The following is a 23,504-nucleotide window of genomic DNA, read 5'->3' on the forward strand; positions in this document are numbered from 1 at the left end:
TTATTACTTGGGAAAGGTTTAAGGAATTGTTTTTAGAAAAGTATTTTCCTCAGTTTGTTCAGGATCAAATGGAGCTGAAGTTTTTAGAATTAAAGCAAGGGAACATGTCGGTAACAGATTATGAGGGTAAATTTGAGGAATTGTCAAGGTATGTACCGTCGTATGTGGATACTGACAGGAAGAAGGCTAAAATATTCCAGCAAGGTTTGAAACCCTGGATCAGAGGGAAGGTAGCAATTTTTGAATTGGATACCTATGCAGGAGTAGTATAAAAGGCTATGATCGCAGAGACAGAGAGTGAGATGTTCCAGAAGGAGAAAGAAAGCAAGAAAAGGAAGGTTGAGGGAAGTGAGGGTCAGTCACAACCAAGGAAGTTTCCAAATTTTAAGAAGGGCAAGTTTCAGCCAGGGAGAAATTTTAATTTCAGAAAACAGAATGCAGGAGACGGAGACCAGAGCAACCGTCCAGTTAATACAAATCAACCAAATCAGTTGAGACTAACTTTTCCAGATTGTCAAGTATGTGGAAAGAAGCATGGAGGAGTTTGTAATAAGTTGAATGTGGTATGTTTTAAATGCAACCAGAAAGGGCACTATTCGAGGGAGTGCCGAAATCAGCCAGCAAGAAAACCAACAAGTAAGGATCAGCCTATCCGGAATCCAGCAGTAAAGGTTCCAGCCATTGGATTTATGTGCTTTAAATGTGGAAAGCCAGGACATATGGCCAGGGATTGCAAGACATCAGCCCCAGTCAGTAATGCATTAAGGATTATGGGATCTACCCCAGCAGTGAATGAGACTCCAAGGGCTAGAGTTTTTGACATGTCGGTGAAGGATGCGATCCAAGATACGGATGTCGTGGCAGGTACGCTTAATGTTAATTCTTTATGTGCCAAAGTGTTAATAGATTCGGGAGCAACTCGATCGTTTATTTCACAAGATTTTGTTAGTAAGTTAAATTGTCCAGTTGAGTGTTTAAATGAAATATTGACTGTGGAATTAGCAAATCAAGAACGTGTATCTGTTAATCAAGTTTGTGGGAATTGTGAGATTGAGATTTCTGGTAGTAAGTTTTGTGTAGATTTGATACCATTTAAGTTAGGAGAATTTGACGTTATATTAGGGATGGATTGGTTATCTAAGCACGATGCCCAAATAGATTGTCAAAATAAGAAGGTAATGGTGAAGACGCCTGACGAAAGGATAATAACGTTCAAGGGTCAAAAACAAGTAAAGAAGTTTTTAACGATGATTCAGGCCAAGAAGTTACTACGATAAGGATGTGAGCATTTCATGGCATATGTGATTGACAGAAGTCAAGAACCAACAAAACTTGAAGATATTCCAGTTGTGAATGAATTTCTAGACGTATTTCCCGACAAGTTACCAGGACTTCCTCTAGATAAAGAAATTGAATTTACGATCGACTTAGCACCTGGAACAGAACCAGTATCCAAGGCCCCGTACAAAATGGCGCCTGTTGAGATGAAAGAGCTAGCGAAGCAATTGCAAGAGCTGTTAGAGAAAGGAGTAATCAGACCCAGTGTATCCCCGTGGGGAGCCCCGGTATTATTTGTCAAGAAGAAAGATGGAAGCATGAGACTGTGTATTGACTATAGGGAGCTCAACAAGCTGACAATCAAGAATAAGTATTCGTTACCCAGAATTGACGATCTGTTCGACCAGTTGAAGGGAGCCAAGTATTTCTCCAAAATTGATTTAAGATCAGGATATCATCAACTAAAGATCAAGCCAAAAGATATACCAAAGACAGCTTTCAGAACAAGGTATGGACATTACGAGTTTTTAGTGATGTCTTTTGGATTGACCAATGCCCCGACATCGTTTATGGACCTGATGAACAAAATTTTTAAGGAGTATTTAGATAAGTTTGTTATTGTGTTTATAGATGATATTTTAATCTATTCAAAGACGGAAGAGGATCATGCGGAACATGTGAGAACGACTTTGGAGATTTTAAGGAAAAAGAAGTTATATGCTAAATTCTCGAAGATGTAGTGATGTAGTGGAGATGATAGATGTATATAGATGCAGCTAGTATAGTGTGTAGGTGTGTAGTAGCAGCTTGACTACCAGGGGACTGATGTAGTGGAGATGATAGATGTACATAGATGCAGCTAGTATAGTGTGTAGGTGTGTAGTAGCAGCTTGACTTGTAGTAGTTAGTTTGACCAGTAGCAGTAGCCATGACTAGCAGAGCGAGACTTTTTGTATCAAGCATTCACACCTGGAGCTGGTGTTATATATAAAATGAACTTTTTTAAATTTTATTTTATTTAAATTTCAGTCTTTACAGTTTTACAGCATTTACCTTTACTTTATTGTTTTACAGCTTTTCGTACTTTAAATTCTGTCGAAAAAAAGAGAGAAGAACAAACATTTCATTTAATTGTTTACATTTCCTGTCTTTATATTAACGTAAACTGTTTATACTTCCTGTTCTTATATTAAGCAAACTATTTTTCTTTTTCCGAACTATTATCCAAATTTTTTTAATACAGGATAAATTGTTTTCTTACTTATTGTCAATTGTTTAATAAACTGTTAAAAAGATATCACTTGTTTTATTATCAGTAAATGGCACCCAAGAGAAAGACTAGGACTGAGACTTCTAACAGCAACTCCGAAGAACAGACCAATGATACCATGAACCAAATGTTCAATCTGATGCAACAACAAATGGTAATGATGCAACAACAGATGCAGCAACAACAACAGCAGATTCAACAACAAATGTTATAACAGCCACCTTGTCCTGAGCCCCAGATGCCACCAGCTATACCTATTGTTACTTTCAAACAGTTTCAGTCAGTTAAACCTCCAGAATTTTATGGGTCAGCTGATCCTATTAAGGCTACCACTTGGTTGAAAGAAATAGAGAAAGCATTTGCGCTAGTGAAGGTAGGTGAAGACCAGAAAACTGGCTTTGCTAGTTACATTTTGAAAGGAGAAGAAAATTATTGGTGGGAATCTAAGAAGGCTTTAGAAAGTGAAGATGTTATTGTATGGGATAGGTTTAAAGAGCTGTTCTTAGAAAAACATTTTTCTAGCTATGTGAGGAATCAAATACAGATTAAGTTTTTGGAATTGAAGCAGGGAAGTATGTCCGTGATGGAGTATGAAGCCAGATTTACTGAGTTGGCTAGGTTTATCCCAGAACAAGTTGATACTGAAGAAAAACGAGTCCAAAGGTTTCAAGAAGGATTATGACCGTGGATCCGTGGGCAAGTTGCTGTTTTTGAATTAACGACGTATACCGCATGCTCATTTCATAGTTACTTTGCATCACTAACTTGCTTAACTTGTAAACCAAGAAAGTAAGTTAGTTCTCCCATCATGCTCATTTCATAGTTACTTTGCATTAATTTGGCAAACTTTTTGCAAACTTTTTCATCTGTAGAGCCAAATATAATATCATCTACATAAATTTGAACAAGTATACTAGAGCCATTAACATTTCTGAAAAATAAAGTTTTATCAATAGTACCTCTTGTGAAGTGATTTTCCAAAAGAAACTTTGATAAAGTGTCATACCAGGCTGTTGCTTCAATCCATAAAGTTTCTTCAAAAGATAGTATACATAATCTGGAAAATTTGGATCTTCAAAACCAGGAGGTTGACTAACATAGACTTCCTCCTCTAAATCTCCATTAAGAAAAGCACTTTTGACATCCATTTGATAGACCTTGAAGTTGGCATGGGCTGCATAGGCTAAGAAGATTCTGATGGCTTCAAGTCTTGCAACAGGAGCAAATGTTTAATTAAAATATATTCCTTCTTGTTAACAGTAGCCCTTAGCAACCAATCTAGCTTTGTTCCTGACCACTATGCCATTTTCATCCATCTTGTTTCTGAATACCCACTTGGTGTCAATTGGATTCTTTCCTTTAGGTTTGGGTACCAGCTTCCATACCTTGTTCCTTTCAAATTGGTTTAGCTCCTCCTGCATAGCTAAAATCCAATCAGGATCCAACAAAGCTTCTTCTACCTTCTTTGGTTCTTCCTTAGATAGGAAGCTACTGTATATACATTCTTCTTGAGTTGCTCTCCTTGTTTGAACTCTAGAAGATGCATCACAAATGATGAGCTTAAAAGGGTGATCTTTAGTCCATTTTCTTTGTTGAGGTAGATTAGCTCTAGATGAAGAGGCCTCATTGTTGTCTTGATGTGTGACTGAGTTTTGATTATTAGAAACTCCCCCTGTGTTTGTGAATCTTTAATTTGAGAAATGGGAACTTTTTGTAAGTGATCTATTCTGACTTTCAGCTTCTCTTAATGACCCGACGGATGATGTACTTTGTGTCCCGAATTATGAAGCTGACTATCTCCCGACGGATAAGGCAGATTATCTCCCGATAGATGAAGCATTTTGTAACTCGACAAATGTTGAATTATGTACTTTATTAGTTGTAGATTTTTCTGCATTATCCTTATTCACTATTTCTTGATCACTTTCATCATCACTGTTATCATTAACCATATCTACATTATCAAACTTGAGACTTTCATGGAAATCTCCATCTTGCATTCCTTCAATCTTTTTGTCATCAAACACAATATGTATTAATTCCATAACAATGTTGGTTCTTAGATTGTAGACCCTATATGCCTTTCCCACAGCATACCCAATAAAAATTCCTTCATCTACTTTAGCATTAAACTTCCCATGTTGATCAGTTTGATTCCTCAAGATAAAACATTTGCAGCCAAAGACATGAAGAAAATTTAGAGCTGGTTTCTTGTTCTTGAACAATTGGTAGGGTGTCATATACTTTGCTTGATTAACCAAAGAAATATTCTGAGTGTAGCAGGCAGTATTCACAGCTTCAGCCTAAAAATATATTGGTAACTTTGATTCTTCAAGCATTGTCCTTGCAACTTCAATAAGAGATCTGTTCTTTATTTCCACTACTCCATTTTGTTGTGGAGTTCTTGCTACATAAAACTCATGCATAATCTCATGCTCTTCACAAAATGATCTCATCACAGAATTCTTGAACTCAGTTCCATTGTCACTCTTGATTCTTCTGACTTTAAAATCAGGATGATTGTTGACTTGCCTTATGTGATTGATGATGATTTGACTAGCTTCATCTTTAGACTTTAGGAAATATGTCCAAGAGAACTTTGAGAAATCATCCACAATTACTAGGCAAAATCTTTTCCTTGATATGGACAACACATTGACTGGTCCAAATAAATCCATGTGTAGCAATTGCAAAGGTTCTTCAATTGTTGAATCAAGCTTCTTTCTGAATGATGCTTTGATCTGCTTTCCTTTTTGGTAGGCATCACATAATCCATCCTTAGAAAACTCCACTTGAGGAATGCCTCTAACCAGTTCTTTCTTGACAAGCTCATTCATGGTCTTGAAGTTTAGATGGGACAACTTCTTGTGCCATAGCCAACTTTCATCTTGACTTGCTTTACTGAGAAGACAAGTGACGGATTCTGCATTAGATGAGTTGAAGTCAGCTAGATACATATTTCCTTTTCTCACTCCAGTGAGAACCACTTTGTTGCTTCTTTTATTTGTCGTAACACAGGCTTCTGAATTGAAGGTTACTGAATTGCCCTTATCACAAAGCTGGCTGATACTCAACAAATTGTGCTTGAGACCATCCACTAGGGCAACCTCTTCAATGATGACATTATCTTTTGAAATCAAGCCATATCCCACAGTATAACCCTTGCTGTCATCTCCAAAAGTAATACTTGGGCCAACTCTTTCCTTGAACTCTGTGAGTAGGGTAGAATCTCCAGTCATGTGCCTTGAACAACCACTATCCATGCACCAAAGATTCTTTCTGTTTCCCTGCACACATTAAAATCAAATCAAGTTAATTTTGGTACCCAAGTTTCCCTGAGTCCTGCCTTGTTAGCTTTCTTCTTTGGTTTCTTAGGTTTAATTTCATTTGACTTGGGAATTTCTGATTCATCCTTAGTCATTTGAGTTTAACCTTTGAAACCAATCATTAGAACATAATTATCATGCACATTTTGGTTAACATGAAAGGGCATGCTGTTTGCAAACATGTTATTCTAGTAAGGCATGCTAAATGGCATTTGTGGCATACTAAATGCAGCATAATAAGGATTAGGTGCAAATGGCATATTAGCAAATTGCGCATTCATATTCTGAGTAGACATAACATTCATAGGCATGGCAGTCATGTTGGGAAAAGAGGGAGGCACATACATGGGAGTAGGCAGGGCAAGTTTGCAATTAACAGACATGTGATTAACACTACCACACTTAACACATATTTTTCTAGGTGCATATTTATCAGGATTGTAGTTGTTATGCTTGTTAATTCATACTTTCCCATTTCTATTGTTTTTCTTTTTAGTTTCTATTTTAACCTCAGTCTTTTCTAATCTGTCATTCAATTGCTTGATGGACAGATGACCAACATTAACTTTCCTCTCTTTCTTCACTTGACTTGATTCTCCTGGAACAAAGTTTTTGGAAACTGATCCATATTTTGTCATTCAGCTTGGCAAGCTTAGCTTTACTCACAGGTTTACTCACAGCCGACGAATGTGGCTCTTTATCACTCGACGAATAATCCTTTTGATTATCCGATGGATGATTCTCATCATCCATCGAGTCCACATATGTCAAAAATCCTTCAACCAAGTTGGATTACAGCTTCTCCTTACTCTTTTTCCAGGCTGCATCACAAAAGGACTCAATACCTTGAACTTTAGTAATTTGAGCATGGACATCTCTAGATGATTTCCATGCTTTAATCACTTCCTATTCTCGTTCAAGCTGCTTCTTTAAAATCTCTTCTTTCTTCAAGGACTCAGTTAATTCATCCCTAGAAATCTTACATTCATTTCTCAATTTTTCAAATTCAATAAACTGAGACTCTAGCACATTATTCCTCTCACATAAAAACAAATTGTTTTCTTTAATTTCAGCATTTTCCTTAGTGAGGGACTTAAGTGTAACACGCAAGTGATATAATTCTGTGTACATATCATTGATTGCATCATTACACTCAGCTTTAGATAAATGTGCCAGGTTAGTGGTGATTACCTGATTACTTGAATAACTTGTTTCTGTTTCATCAGATTTGGCCATCAGGGCTAGGTTGACATAGCTTGTTTCTTCATCTTCATCCAATCCATCAGCTGCCCAGTCATTTTCTTGTGTAATAAAAGCCCTTTCCTTTTGCTTGAGCAACTCAAAGTATTTCTGTTTATAATCAATAGGCTCAAATTTTTTCTTGCTAGAATCTGACTTTCTACACTTACTGGCAAAATGCCCAGCCAAGCCACATTTGAAACATTTGAATTTGGATTTATCCACCATGTTTCTTCTTGGCTTGGCTGCTCCAAAGTTCTTTTTGAACTTGAGCTAGGAAAATCTTCTGGAAAAGAATGCTAAATGTTCATCAATATCATTCATATCATCTTGGCTCAAATGATCTTCATTTTCAGCTACCAGCCCTTTGCCCTTGCTTTCACATGCCTTTGATGTAGACTCAACAGCTTCTACCTTCATCTCTTTCTCATTCTCTAACTCAGCTACCAGTGCTATGGACCCTCCTTTCTTCCTTACTTTCTCCATCCTCTCATCTTTCTCTATTTCAAGCTCATTAGTTTTCAGAATGCCATACAGTCTCTCCAAAGTGAACTCCTTGTAATCCTGAGAATTTCTCAATGAGACTATCATTGGTTTCCACTCCTTTGGAAGAGATCTAAGGAACTTGAGGTTAGAGTCTTTTGTTTGATAGACTCTTCCATGCAACTTCAGAGCATTTAGTAGTTTTTGAAATCTACTAAAAATATCAGTGAGAGACTCACTGTCTTCACAATGGAAGTGCTCATATTGCTGAATTAGCAGCTGCATCTTGTTCTCCCTTACTTGCTGAGTACCATCACAAATAATTTGGATGGTAACCCAAACCTCTTTGGCTATTTTGCAGTTAATGATGTTATCAAACATATCACCATCAACTCCATTGAACAATATATTCATGGCCTTCTTGTCTTTCCTGACTTGCTCAATATCAGGGTCTGACCATTCATGCCTTGGTTTTGGAACAGATGGCTCATTGCCAGTTGCAGCTCTCATTGGTACATGAGGACCTCTCTCTATGCAATCCACATAGGCCTCATCTTGGGAAAGAAGATGTAGGTGCATCTTCACCTTCCAGTGGCGATAGTTGTCTTTTTCCAGAAAAGGAATTTTAACTCCAACATCCTTCTTGTTCTTCTTGCTGTTTGTTGTGATCTTTACACTCTTTGTAATTCAAGAGCTTGCTCTGATACCAATTGTTATTTCCTAACAATACAACAAGAATTACAGAAGGGGGGATTGAATATAATTCTGGCTACTCTTTCAAGATTTTAAAACAGTTCTTACTTGATAATATATATGTGTTTGATTTGCAGAGTGCGGAATAAATGATTTATATGAATCAAAACATAAAGTAATAAAAACATAAGATTTTAAAACTTTATGGTGGATTTGAAAGTATCCACCAGAGATATATATTATATATCGAATGAGAACCCTGTGAAGCTTGAATAGCTCACAGCTGCTTACAAGTATGAACAACTAAACTTACAGAGAAATGCTATAGAATACAGCTTGAAAATGTTTCTTTGAGAATGTGTGTGCTTAGTTCGATAATTGTTGTACTTGCTATACTTGGTTATATCACCAAATTTACATGACAATAAGACAAGATAATAAAACAAAACATATCTAGTCTAACTCCATGCCACTTCACTACTCTATTCCAGCATATTTGAATATCTTCATAATAGCATGGAAATGGTAATGCTTATTTGTTCTCAAATTCCTTCTTAACAGGCTACCACATTCCTTTTGCAAACACCCAACGCATGTGACTGTGTTGTCACTGTCAACAGATATTTGAATTTGATCATCCGTCGGGTACATGCTTGTCATCCGTCGGGTAGCTTTATAGATCATCCATCGGGTAACTTTGTTGATCATCCGTCGGGTAACTATTTATCTCTTGACTCCATTTCATTTATACAGAATTACAAGACATCTCATATTCACAATTAATCAACCTATTCTGCATATCTACTAGTAGTCAACATGACTTATATGCTCCTACAGATTCTACACAAAGTTGTTTACAAAAATGTGCTACAATACTTATTATTACATAAGCTACTCACTCGATGGATGTCAAATTAGCATCCGTCAGGACTCTATTGAATCATCCGTCGGGACTATATTTGGTCATCCGTCGAGTGCTACAAAATTCACTAAGTTAAATCTACTAAGGTGTTTTGTTTAATTTATCATCAAGTTCACAACATATTCCTAACATGTGATTGCAGGCTTCTTAGCTTAGTTCTTGGCATCTAAAGCAGCTTGCTTTTGTTATTTTTTGAGCCTCACATTTTCTTCTTTCTTAGCCTCTGCAAATTGTGGATGTCCAGCCACTACACAGATCAGTTTACCATTTATGTAGATTTTAGCAATCCTTTTCTTTAACACTGAGTCTTTAAGATCTTTGAAGAAAGCTAGGGACCTTCCAAGCAGCTTCTTTTCATCTGGCCTAGGTGTTTCATATGATAGGTCTAGTGGATTTTTGTCTGAGATTTTTGGATAATTTCTTTTTGGCTTAAAAATCCCACTGGCCTTTGGAGACTTGATTGTTGAGGGTTGACCCCTTTCTAAGTTCCTTAGGCTCATTTCATTTGCTGAAATTTGTCTCAATTGAGAGAAGTGAGAAAAGATCTTGTCTTTCTTCTCAATTGGACCAAACTTCTTTTGAATTTCTTCACCAGTCTTCTTCCATTTGTCATCCAGTTCTTTCTCAACTGCTGCAACATCAAGCTGTTTATATTTCTCATTTGATTCCAACTTAGCAGCTGCTATCTTGATCAGATCAATGCTGTCCAAGACTGGTGGCTTTGGAAAAGTAATTGCTGGAACACTTACTTTGCTTACTTGAATTTTGAGAACTTGCTCCCCCTCACTTTTGGACTCCCCTTGACTAGCTAGAATAATATCTTTCTCCCTCTTTTTGTTAGCATCAATTTGAGTGGAGGTTGAGGTCTGTGCAGCCACCAATTTTTGAAGTAGCTGAGTTTGTTGGGCTTGATGTAGATGGATTGCAGTTATTGAAGTTTCCAGGGTTTTGAGTCTTGTGTCCAAGGAGTCCACCTTGCTGGCTAGATCATAATTTTTCCTTAGTTGTCTGTTGATGTCAAGAATGGTTGTGTTGGGAAACTTAGCATCTAGTCTTTCAGTAACATCCTTCTTGACTTGATCAATTTCTGTCTTCAACTCAGTGACATCCATAGTTTGTTTGAGATATTGAATTTGATGTAGTTGGAGAGAGTTTAAGTGTGCTTGTAGAAGTCTCTTGGTGTTGGCATTTGTAGTAGTTTGAAGAGCTGTCTGAGTTTGTTGAATGATATGAGATAGAGTGGATTTGAAAGGGTGCTCATCACATATCTTGGAAAATACCCAAGATGGCATGTTTGATCTTGATCTTGGGCCTGATTCTCCCCCTTCATCATCATTTTCATCCCCAAATAGATCCCCAGAACCACCAGTTCCATAATCAACGTCATCACTTGCTGTGTGTGGCATGGCTGTGATAGCATCCTTAGCCCTTTACATAGAAGCAGTAGTGTGCACCAAGTTGAGTAGCTTCTCAGCCTCCTCATTGCCCTGTCCAGCCAAAAGTTGATATGCTGTAACAGGATGAGTAAATGTCTCAGCATCCAAAGAGATATAATCTATGAAAGCTTGATATTCTTGCTGAAACAGTTTCTATTTTTCTACATCACTGGCATTCATTGAATCACTAGCAATGGTTTACATCCTTATCTTTCATGTACCTGCCTTTCTCTCGTGTTCTCTCTGTTTTTGCATCAAGGGCCCCCCTTGGCTTCCAACCCTCACACCCTCACCTTCACCTATTAAGGTGGGACTCCACTCACTCACTTTTTCCAAGCTGGAAGAAATAGTGTAACGCCCTCCAGACCCGGGGCATAAGTCTGGGGGTTACTACCTAATCACCAAACTGTACAATCTGATTAACAAATAATAAAGAAATGATTCTAAACCCCTTTAACACTAACCAAGATCTTTTTAGGTTGAAGTATGAAAACAAGAACCACTAACTACTTTATTACAAACCAAATTTAAAATCTTACAAGCTATCTTTATTACAAACCATTGTCTAACCAGTTTTAAAGTAATTTAATCTTTTATTCAAACACGCACACTAACTATCTACACTCCACCTGTTCGGGCAACTCAAAGCTTTCTTCTTGGATTGGGATCAACATCTTGGGTATGAGAGGATCCGAGGCTTGGCCCGCTTCTTTACCACTCGAGTCCTGATGAGTTTCATATTCCTTCTTAACTGAAAACAATAAGGTGAATAACAATAAAAAGGGTGAGCCAAAAATTGCTCAACAAGTCCGTAAAATATAAACAGTGTTAAATAGTTTAAGTGAAACGGTAACCTGGGTATATCTGCAAAGATATAACCCCGCGAGAATAGAAAGAAGGCCATTACTGGCGAATACAAATGAACTAAACTGGACACAAGTTCGCATCTATATCCTGCTGATCAGCCAGGATATAGTGCAGATCTATATCCCACTATATAGATCCCGTTGGGCACCGAGGCACTACGGCCCATCTCAAGGATCCGGTTATGTCCCGATCCTTAGGATTAAGTAAACTTAATCTCCAAAGTATCATTATCTAGTCCATGGAATAGCAACCGGAACAATCAGTATGCTTTGACATATTCTAATCACCAGAATACATCAATATTTGTGAGTAACAATTGGAATATGAACAATGAATTCAAATGAAAAGGAGAAATCAAGAATCGAAATGAAATATGAACAAGAGAATCAAAAGAGTGTAAGCGTGATAAGAATCTGAAGAAATATCACTATTCTGAAAGTAGAATAGGGGAAAAGCTTGTCTTCTGCGTGACTCACTGCAAATATGTCACCTACGTCTCTCACCGTCTCAACCTGCCTTGCTGGCTTAGCTTCTGTTATAGAAATAGACTGGTTTAGTCATTTCGTACTTCAATTGCATCTTGAATTGACTTCACATCGTTCCTATCGTCTACCCATGCGCTTATGACTGACTAGTATATTATATATTAACAAGTAGGCCTCGATTAACCACATAATACACATAAGCACATAATCATTTTTATAGTTAAAAATAATTTTTAGAATCAAAATCGACTCGCTGATCGCTCAACTGATCATTATCTGACTCGTTTCCTATTTTTCGGAATTTTTCGGACTCGTCTCGACACTCAACTCGACTGATAATCAAACAAATAACAAAGTCAACTAATTTCTAGAAGAAATTAGGCTTTAATATTATTTTTAATGAAATTATTTCATTTTTCTGAGTCAAAGGGCTTTCGTTTCGTTTGAATTGGACTAACGGTTTAATTATTATGAATTAAACAAGATTAATTAATTAATAATTAATTATAAATAATTAATTATAATTAAATAATCCTTAATTATATTTTTGAATAATTATTTAATAATTATTGTATTTAAAATAATTAATCCTTAATTATTAGGATTAATTACAATTTATTACAATTATTTACAAATCGTAAATCACAATTCCGGGAATAGAAAATCAATAAAAATACGTAAAATTATCTACACAACCTGGGCAATCTATTCATATAACTCTCAGCAACCAAAACACAACGATTTGCATATACCCAAATTAGTTCAAGAACCCTAAAAATCGAATTGAAATTTGAAGCTATAAAACATGAAATTGATTATACGAATAGAAAGTAGAGATCAAGAGGATCGTTTTGAGTACTCACATGAAAGATTTGGTGCACAGAATCACTATGAAATCGCTGCTTGAATCCACGAACTCAAGAACCCTAATTCTGGAAATTTGGAGAAATTTCTGAATTTTTCTGATTTTTAATTAATTAATTAATAATAATTAGGCTATTATAGTAGTAAAATTAATACTCCTAATTAAAATTAAGGCCCTAATTCTACACTTTTTAAAATTAATAAGCCCCTAATTTTATAATTTTTGAGTATTAAAATTTAATTTATAAATATTTTATATATGCAATATATATGCCAAAATTTCCCAAAAATTGTGAATAATGCAAAAATACAAAGAAATGGTATAAATAAAGTCCTATAATTTTATAAAAATAAAAATATGATTTTTGTGGGGTTTTTAACACCCAATGGAGCCCGAAAAATTCATTTTTTGCAAAACGAGAAAATTTATAAAATACCTAGATGTTTAGAATAATGCGATGGTAAGAGCCGTTTGTTGAAAAATAAGGCCCATTAAATACCAGCTTTAAAATCATGGTTTGGGTCGTAAAATGTTTGAAATGAAAGTTATGAATGCAAAAATAAAATATCTGAAAAATATCTTAAAAATACCGGAACGACACAGAATGCACGTAACATATAGCAATTAGGGTTTGACAGATAATTTCACATAAATGACACATTAACACACATAGTTTATTATAAATATGATATAACACAAACGTAAATTTCCCAAACGTTACATCCTTTCCCCTTAATAGGATTCTGTCCTCAGAATCTCAGTATGAAAACAATTGAGGATATTTCTCTAACATTTCACTCTCACATTCCCAGGTTGATTTTTCAACCATAGGGTTTTGTTAGGGCGAAATCACGCACTAATATTCACGCAAGTATACGCGTTCGCAAGTAATATAGAATACTTTCTAGTTCGTTCCCTCAGAGACTCAGACTAATTTATTGTCTAATTAAACTCACTCACCAATGTATGATTACTTCTCAATGTTAAGATAACACTTAAAATTGTTGATTAAATATTAACTATAATTAACTACTTAATTAACCACTTAACTAACACTTCAATTTATCAATAATAAAACACTCATGAGATCACAACTTCATTATTACTTCCTTCTATAGCCATAGTTATTACCTTTAGCATGTGACAATGATGATATTAATCGAATAACACGAAACTGATAAAAGCCAACTTTCATTGTACTAATACCATTCTACCAAACATCCACAATTAAGATAGCAGTTGAATAGTCATCAATTATGTTGAGTTCCTATATGTCTACAGAAATTGACAACACAACGATTTAAGCACAAGTTATTCCTTTTTGATTACATAGGGCAAATAAAACTGTTAGAGTTACCCACTAATCATGCACAATGTACATGAACCTATGCTAGCATGGCAAGTTCTAAATCTCAAGATCCACCGTCGCTTCACAAGAGATTAACACCCTATCTTATATGTTCGCGACGCACATAAGACGAATACGCACAACCAATACTAGATATCATGCAATCATCATATACTAAAGTATTAAACAATTAACTAAAGAATTCCATAATAAATCCGTTACAACCCCATGATCACGATTAGCCCATAATAGAACTTATCGCCATCATGGGTTCATATGAAATCATGATAAACAAACACAAGAAAATAACAACTAAACTGATTATATTAAAACAGAGTACGTCACAAGAGTAAATAAGTCAAAGCAAGAAAACTAGCATCCAACGTTACAACGAAACAAGATTTACAAGAATATATGCTTCCTCTTCGCTGCTGTGTGCTAAATCGGTCTTCTTCCTTATCTCCTTCGCTTCTTGCAAAACACAATCTAAAACATAATCTCCTCTTAATTTTCTATGAAAAACGTCTCAAATCTACCTATATAATAGTCCCATAAAACTCAGATTACATAGAAGTTGGAAGCCAAACAGAAGTAGAAGTCTAAAATAATATATCTTTTTCCCCGACCCTGCGCGGCCGCTCAGCATTTCTGCGCGGGCATGCAAGGCTGCTGCACGGCCGCTCAGCATTGCTGCGCGGGCGCGCAGGACCCTACTAGAAAATTTCCAGGTTTGCTCCGTTTCTTCGCCGTAATCTGCCCGTTCTTTTCCTCTCGCAATGGTGAACACATGCCAAGGCTTATTCTTGATGATTCCTTCTCCGAAATGCAACTAATACCCTGAAATGCATAAACACTAGAAAAACGCATCAAATACACAAAATACTTGATTTCAAGACACCAATTTAAGCCATTTTAAGACGTTCTAAGTGGTATAAAATGCCACTTATCACACCCCCAAACTTAAATCGATGCTTGTCCTCAAGCGTCACAGACTCAAAAACAAATAAAAATATGCATGAATGCAATCTATATGAAAATGCAACGATCCCCCTTACTACAATTAACCAACCAAATTGCCACGTCTCAACGAATGCAGTTAGACACTAAAGATCAATAAACTCATGCAAACGGACATACCGCCAAAAACGTGGTGTGTGCAAATGCTTAACAGATATGCTTTGGAACTAGACCAATTACTATGACTAGACTATCCTCAAGACAATCCTACTATTATACAAAGAATAAAAATTCTAGGCACAAAGTGATATACAACACTACAAGAACTCTGGAGCTTACTACGGAATCGTGCTTTTTATTTACAACTCAAATGCTTATTTGACCATGCAATGAGTGAGGTCCACAAAAGACTTATACAATGGTATCCATGTAACGAGCGTTAGGTTAGCGGATCCCAGACTCTCACTAGGCACAAAGTCCCCTAAGAACTTAATAACTCGAATACCAAAGAGCCCACTCTTGATCAATTATGCAAAATTTTTTTTTTTTTTTTAATAACTCTGAGCAAGTGCGTTTCGCTCCATCTTGCTCAACCCTAGACTACTCGCATAACATGCGAGCCGGCTACTAGCCATTTGACGCCTAGCAACAACTAGCAACAAATTCCATTTTTACTCCATTTTTTTTCTTTTTCATGCCTTTACCACTAAGAACCTATTATCAAATTCTAAGCATAATAAATAGATTATCCTCGAAAATAATCAGATCATAACAACAATCTAGTCCTTAAGCATTCTCTAAGACTTAGTGACAATACAAGTGCTTCTAGCATGCATATCAACCTACACAACTTAATATCACTTTAATGCTATCACTACACTCGCATCAATATCACAATTCAGTCGATAAATCATTGCAAAAGGGATCATGGTATATGCATGAGCTATATGATATGACAAACAAATAAAGCTATATATATATAAAAAAAACTATATGGCAAAAATTATGCAACTATATGAACTAACTATCATGAATATGCAGCTATATGACACACACAAAATATTCCTTAACTACCACCCCCAAACTTAAAATCTTCACTGTCCCCAGTGAAGGTAGTAGAAAGGAACACAGGGTATACCTACTCGGAGTCATCATCATCATCACCCTCAGTGGGTGGAGTATCAGGCGGCGGGTATGCAGAGTCCTCACCAAAAACTGGCCACTGGATATCAGCTCCAAGGCCTCGAAAAGCAGTCCCTAACGCAAGAGTGAGCTCCTGAGCAAACCTGCTCTGCGTCTCATACATGGCATCCATCCGCCGTGAAAGCCTCCTATACTGGGCATCACCCATCCCAGCACCCTCCTGAGCTCTCGAAGAAATAGCCTCACCACGCCCTGGCCTGGCCATAGTAGCACCTCGTGCTGGACGCCCTCCTGGAAGACGATAACCCAGCCCATGCTCCTCAGGCTCACCACCGGTCCACTCCTGCATCCCATTCAGAGTGCCAGAATCTATCGGAGCTACTGGCAACTGCAACTGCTCATGAGCCGGCCAGTTCACTCCTACTGCTCGGCATAGCTTTGTAACCGTGGATGCATAAGGGATGTTCATATGCTTTGCTCCCCTCAAAAACTTCAGAATTCCTTGGTAGATAAACTCACCAAGGTCCACATAGTATTCCTCATTCAGAATTCCCCACAACAACTGTGCTCTCTCAACTGTGACCTCGTGTGCATGTGAAGAAGGCAAAATATTAGCACATATAAATGCATTCCATGCACGGGTATACCTATTCATGGCGATCGCCGGAAAGTGATGATACTCATTATTGGCTGGACTGCGGTTCCAAACTGTGCCCGGTCGACAGAGAGTCGCACAAATCAAATCCAAGTCAAAGTCCTCAGCAGTCTTTTCATTCCAGTTCTCCTCCTCGGGCTTCCTCTCTCGCTGTCCAATCACACGGCGAATCGCCGCAGGATGATAATCAACCGTCAGCCCACGAACTACAGAAAACCCATTCTTTTCAGCCTTCGCGTTCGCGTAGAACTAGCGAACAACACTCATCGGTACTGCTTCGGGTGACTCACAAAAAGCTATCCACCCCTTCTCTGCAATCATGGGCAACAACTCACCATCCCTCCCTGATGGTAAAAACCCCCTCTCCTTCAGAATCGGCTTCCCCAACAGCCTAGTGTACTCCTCCTCCGCGGCTCTGTCAGTTAACCGAGGCCTCGCAGCAGTACCCCTTGATGAATCAGCAGTAGGAACTGTGCTGCTGCTGTCAATAGTGCGTGCTCTCTTGGGTGCCATTGATTTGTGAAGAAAAGTGTGTAAGAACTGATTTTTTTGATGTTTATGAGAGGGTTTAAGTGTAGGAAGTTGTGGGAGATATGTAGGATAGGTGTATGTATATATAGGGTGTGGAGTAGGTTAAATTAGATTAGGAGTGGGGTTGAGGGATAAAATCATGGGGTAATGGGAAAAGAATTCGTGGGTTTATGGGCTGTAATGGGTTTTTTGTGTTTTTGTTTTTTTTTTGTTTTTTTTCTGAACTGTAAATTTTTTTTCTGGAACTCGACCCCTGCGCGGCCGCTCAGCATTTCTGCGCGGGCGCGCAGCAAGCTGCGCGGCCGCTCAGCATAGCTGCGCGGGCGCGTAGAGGGTCTCTGGAATTTTTTTTTTTCAGCCCCTGTTTTCTGATTTTTTTGTGTTTTTGGATAGGTTATTAACTTCTAAGGGTTCCTGTAACAACAATTCATTGGTTGCCTCCCACGCAGCGCTTCTTTTTCGTCATTAGCTTGACGTTCCGTACCTTTCTCACGTAGTCAACAACATGGCACTAACCACCTCTCGGTTTGCCATGTCCCCATAGTAGTGCTTCAACCGCTGACCGTTAACCTTGAATGCTTGGTCCGAATCATTCTCAAAAATTTCCACCGCTCCATGTGGAAACACAGTTTTGACAATAAAAGGTCCAGACCACCTTGATTTCAACTTCCCAGGAAAAAGTCGGAGCCGAGAGTTGAATAACAGAACTTGTTGCCCTGGCACAAATAACTTAGGATGTAGCTTCCTATCGTGCCACCTCTTCACCTTTTCCTTATACATTTTGTTATTCTCGTACGCTTGAAGTCGAAATTCATCAAGTTCATTAAGCTGAAGCATTCTTTTCTTACCAGCTGCATCTAAATCCAGGTTCAATTTCTTCAATGCCCAGTAGGCCTTATGCTCAAGCTCCGCCGGTAGATGACATCCCTTACCGTACACCAACTGAAACGGTGACATCCCAAGTGGAGTTTTGTATGCTGTTCTGTAAGCCCAAACAGCTTCATCGAGCGTTAAAGACCAATCCTTCCTTGACGGACAAACAACCTTCTCTAGAATGCGCTTTATCTCTCTGTTAGACACTTCCGCTTGACCATTTGTTTGCGGATGATAGGCAGTAGCTACTCGATGATTCACATTATAACGTTGCATCATAGAAGTGAACTTACGGTTGCAAAAATGCGATCCTTCATCACTTATGATTACCCGAGGTGTTCCAAACCTTGTGAAAATTTGCTTATGAAGAAAATTTAGCACTGCCTTTGCATCATTTGTCGGTAAAGCTTTAACTTCGACCCATTTTGAGACATAATCGACTGCCAGCAAGATGTACTGATTATTGCAAGACGAGATAAAAGGCCCCATGAAATCGATTCCCCATACATCAAAGACCTCGACTTCAAGCATCACATTTAATGGCATCTCATCCTTCCTTGACAAATTTCCCACTCTTTGGCAACGATCACACCTTAAAACAAACTGATGAGCATCCTTGAACAAGGTAGGCCAGTAAAAACCTGCTTGCAGAAAATTTGCTTATGAAGAAAATTTAGCACTGCCTTTGCATCATTTATCGGTAAAGCTTTAACTTCGACCCATTTTGAGACATAATCGACTGCCAGCAAGATGTACTGATTATTGCAAGACGAGATAAAAGGCCCCATGAAATCGATTCCCCATACATCAAAGACCTCGACTTCAAGCATCACATTTAATGGCATCTCATCCTTCCTTGACAAATTTCCCACTCTTTGGCAACGATCACACCTTAAAACAAACTGATGAGCATCCTTGAACAAGGTAGGCCAGAAAAAACCTGCTTGCAGAATACGAGCTTCCGTCTTCTCACCTCCATAGTGTCCACCATAAACCGTGGAATGGCAGTCTCGTAATATCCCCTCCGTCTCACAGAACGGGATACATCTCCTGATGATCTGGTCAGCTCCCTGTCTAAACAAATATGGTTCATCCCACATATACCACTTCACCTCATGCAGAAACTTCTTCTTTTGCGCGGATGTCAAATTAGGAGGCATTATATTGCTGACAAGATAGTTTACAATATCTGCAAACCATGGTTCTTCCTCCTGAATTGCAAACAACTGCTCATCCGGAAAAGATTCATTGATTAACGTTCTATCTTGTGAAGTAGAATCGGGATTCTCCAACCTAGAGAGATGGTCAGCTACTTGATTCTCAGTACCTTTTCTATCTTTGATCTCTAACTCAAATTCTTGAAGTAAAAGCACCCAACGAATGAGTCTCGGCTTCGAATCCTTCTTAGAAACCAGATAGCGAATAGCTGCATGATCAGTGAATACTGTCACTTTCGTACCAAGCAGATAAGATCGAAATTTCTCAAAGCCAAAGACTATAGCCAAAAGCTCCTTCTCAGTAGTGGTGTAGTTCAATTGGGCCCCATTTAAAGTTTTACTCGCATAGTAGACCACATGGAAGAGATTTTTCTTGCGCTGTCCCAGAACTGCACCTACCGCATAATCACTCGCATCACTCATCATCTCAAACGGTTCTGTCCAATCCGGTGCTGTAATAACTGATGCCGTGATCAAACTCTCCTTGAGAGTTTCGAATGCTGCCAAACATTCATCATCAAATTTAAAAGTCACATCTTTCTCAAGTAAATTGCACAACGGCTTAGATATCTTTGAAAAGTCCTTGATGAATCGCCGATAAAAACCCGCATGACCGAGAAAACTACAGATTCCTTTCACCGAATTAGGTGGGGGAAGATTTTCAATGACTCCCACCTTGGCCTTGTCCACCTCCAGACCTTTGCTAGAGACCTTATGCCCAAGGATAATGCCTTCACGCACCATAAAATGACATTTCTCCCAATTAAGCACCAAATTAGTTTCCACGCATCTTTTGAGTACGGCGCACAGATTATTCAAACATTCATCATAGGGGTGTCCAAAGACGGAGAAGTCATCCATGAACACTTCGACGTTATTTCCAATCATGTCAGAAAATATAGCCATCATACATCTCTGAAAGGTGGCCGGGGCGCCGCATAACCCAAACGAAACTCTACGAAAAACAAATGTGCCAAATGGACAAGTGAAGGTAGTCTTTTCCTGATCCTCTGGTGCAATACAAATCTGATTATACCCGGAATAACCATCCAGAAGACAAAAATACTCATGTCCCGCCAATCTGTCAAGCATTTGATCAATGAATGGGAGAGGGAAGTGATCCTTTCTTGTGGCTTTGTTCAATTTCCTATAATCCATGCATACTCTCCATCCTGTAACTGTTCGAGTAGGGATGAGCTCATTCTTTTCATTTGCGACCACAGTGATACCTTCTTTCTTAGGAACACATTGTACAGGGCTCACCCACGAGCTGTCAGAAATAGGATAAATGATGCCTGCATCTAGCCATTTTAGAATTTCTTTCTTCACCACCTCCTTCATGATGGGATTCAGTCTTCGTTGCTGTTCCACAGTTGGCTTACTTCCTTCCTCTAGCAGAATTTTATGCATACAATATGAAGGACTTATCCCCTTGATGTCTGCTATGGTCCATCCTATAGCCGATTTGAATTCTCTCAAAATCCTTAAGAGCTTATCTTCCTCACTACCTGAAAGGTCAGCTGAAATAATAACAGGTAACATAGATGAATCACCTAAAAAAGCATACCTCAAGTGTTCAGGTAATGGTTTGAGCTCTAAGGTAGGCGCTTCCTCTATTGATGGTTTGAGCTTCCCTTCAGCGTTCTTGAGGTCAGAAGTACCAAGAGATTCAAATGGTATATCCAGCTTTCGCTTCCAGGGAGAAGCGTTCAGATATTGTAATTGCTCGTTGCTATCTTCATCATCACTGTCAAATTCCCCCACTAAGGCCTTTTCCAATGCATCAGACATTAGCATGTGATCGAGTTCCGACATAACCGCAGAATCAATCACATCCACTTTTAAGCACTCCTCATCTTCTATAGGGAATTTCATTGCCTTGAATACGTTGAAGGTCACATCCTGATCTTGGACCCGCATAGTAAGTTCCCCTTTTTGCACATCTATCAAGGTACGACCAGTAGCCAAGAAAGGCCTCCCCAAGATTATGGGAATCTTCTTATCTTCCTCAAAATCCAGAATAACAAAATCAGCAGGAAAGAAGAGCTTATCCACCTTGACGAGCACATCCTCAACTATGCCCCTTGGGTAAGTAATGGAACGGTCCGCCAATTGTAGCGACATGTATGTGGGTTTTGGATCAGGCAGATCCAGTTTTTTAAAGATCGACAACGGCATCAGATTAATGCTTGCTCCCAAATCACAAAGGCACTTTTCAAAAGTTAGATTGCCAATGGTGCAAGGAATGGTGAAGCTTCCTGGATCTTTCAGTTTTGGTGGTAACTTTTGTTGCAGAATCGCGCTGCATTCTTCCGTGAGAGCAACAGTTTCAAGGTCATCCAGTTTCACCTTCCTTGAAAGAATAGTCTTCATAAACTTCGCATATCTAGGCATTTGTTCCAGAGCCTCAGCGAAAGGTATATTGATGTGAAGTTTCTTGAACACCTCCAGAAACTTCCCGAACTGTCTATCCAGCTTTTGTTGCTGCAATCTCTTAGGAAAAGGTGGTGGAGGATAGAGCTGTTTCTCCCCTGTATTAGCCTCAGGCAGAGTGTGTTCAACAGTAGTCTTCCTTGGTTCCGCCGCTTTCTCCTTTTACTTAGATTCTTCATCCCTAACTTCAGCTTCGACTTCTTTTGCCTTTTCAGCATCAGCTACTTTTCCAGACCTTAAGGTAATAGCCTTGACTTGCTCTTTGGCTTCCTTCCTGCCTGGTACTTCCGTGTCACTGGGAAGAGTGCCAGGTTGACGATTGAGCACTGCATTGGCTAATTGACCGATTTGATTTTCCAAGGTCTTGATAGAAACCGCCTGACTCTTGCACAACAGCTTAAGTTCCTCAAAATCAGCACTAGTAGGTGCAGCTGCACTTCCCTGTTGAGGATATGATTGTCTTGTAGCATACTGCTGTGGTTGCTGGAATCCAGGTGGGTTAAACTGTTTACTTACTCCTTGCTGATATGGTGGCTGAATAGCATTCTGATTATTTCCCCAGCTGAAATTTGGATGATTTCTGTTGTTAGGATGATAAGTCGCTGGCACAGGCTGCTGTTGTCGCTGATAATTATTCACATACGGAACAGATTCATTGACAAGAGAACACTGATCCGTAGCATGAGAACCTGCACAAAGCTCACAAACCATAGCTATTTGATTAACTCCATACGTAGCCAGAGAATCAACCTTCATTGATAGCGCTTGGAGCTGGGCTGCAATAGCGGTGGCTACATCAACTTCCAGAATACCTTCTACCTTGCCTGACGTCATCCTCTGAGTTGGGTTTTGATGCTCATTTGCAGCCATCGTCTCGATAAGATTATACGCCTCAGTATAGCTTTTAGCCCATAAGGCGCCTCCAGCTGCTGCATCGAGCATGGGCCGAGATTGGGCCCCCAAACCATTATAAAAACCAGTGATTACCATCCAATCCGGCATTCCATGATGTGGACATTTTCTCAACATTTCCTTGTAGCGTTCCCAAGCCTCGCACATAGATTCTGTAGGTTGCTGCGCAAATTGAGTAAGAGCACTCCTCATAGCAGCAGTCTTTGCCATTGGATAAAACTTCACCAGAAACTTTTGCGCAAGATCTTGCCACGTAGTGATGGACCCAGCTGGTTCAGAATGTAACCAGTCTTTAGCCTTATCCCTCAGTGAGAATGGGAAAAGCCTCAACTTGATAGCCTCATTAGTCACGCCATTATACTTAAAAGTGCTGCAGATCTCGACAAAATTCCTTATGTGCATGTTGGGGTCTTCAGTTGCCGCTCCTCCAAAAGAAACAGAATTCTGCACCATCTGAATAGTGCCCGGCTTGATCTCAAAGGTGTTAGCTTGAATAGCCGGATGAAGGATGCTTGACTGAATGTCATCAATTTTAGGCCGAGAAAAATCCATAAGAGCTGGATCAGCTTGA

General features: G+C 38.7%; 1 non-coding gene across 1 annotated transcript; it reads left to right on the plus strand.

The window, feature by feature from the left end:
• Positions 1 to 23,021: 23,021 nt before the first annotated feature.
• On the plus strand, positions 23,022 to 23,128 carry LOC141675490 (small nucleolar RNA R71). Its single transcript, XR_012556140.1, has one exon. It is a non-coding gene; the product is annotated as a small nucleolar RNA R71 (small nucleolar RNA).
• The last annotated feature ends 376 nt before the right edge of the window (positions 23,129 to 23,504 follow it).

This window comes from Apium graveolens, chromosome 7 (genome assembly GCF_009905375.1).
Source record: "Apium graveolens cultivar Ventura chromosome 7, ASM990537v1, whole genome shotgun sequence".
NCBI classification, from domain to species: Eukaryota; Viridiplantae; Streptophyta; class Magnoliopsida; order Apiales; family Apiaceae; genus Apium; species Apium graveolens.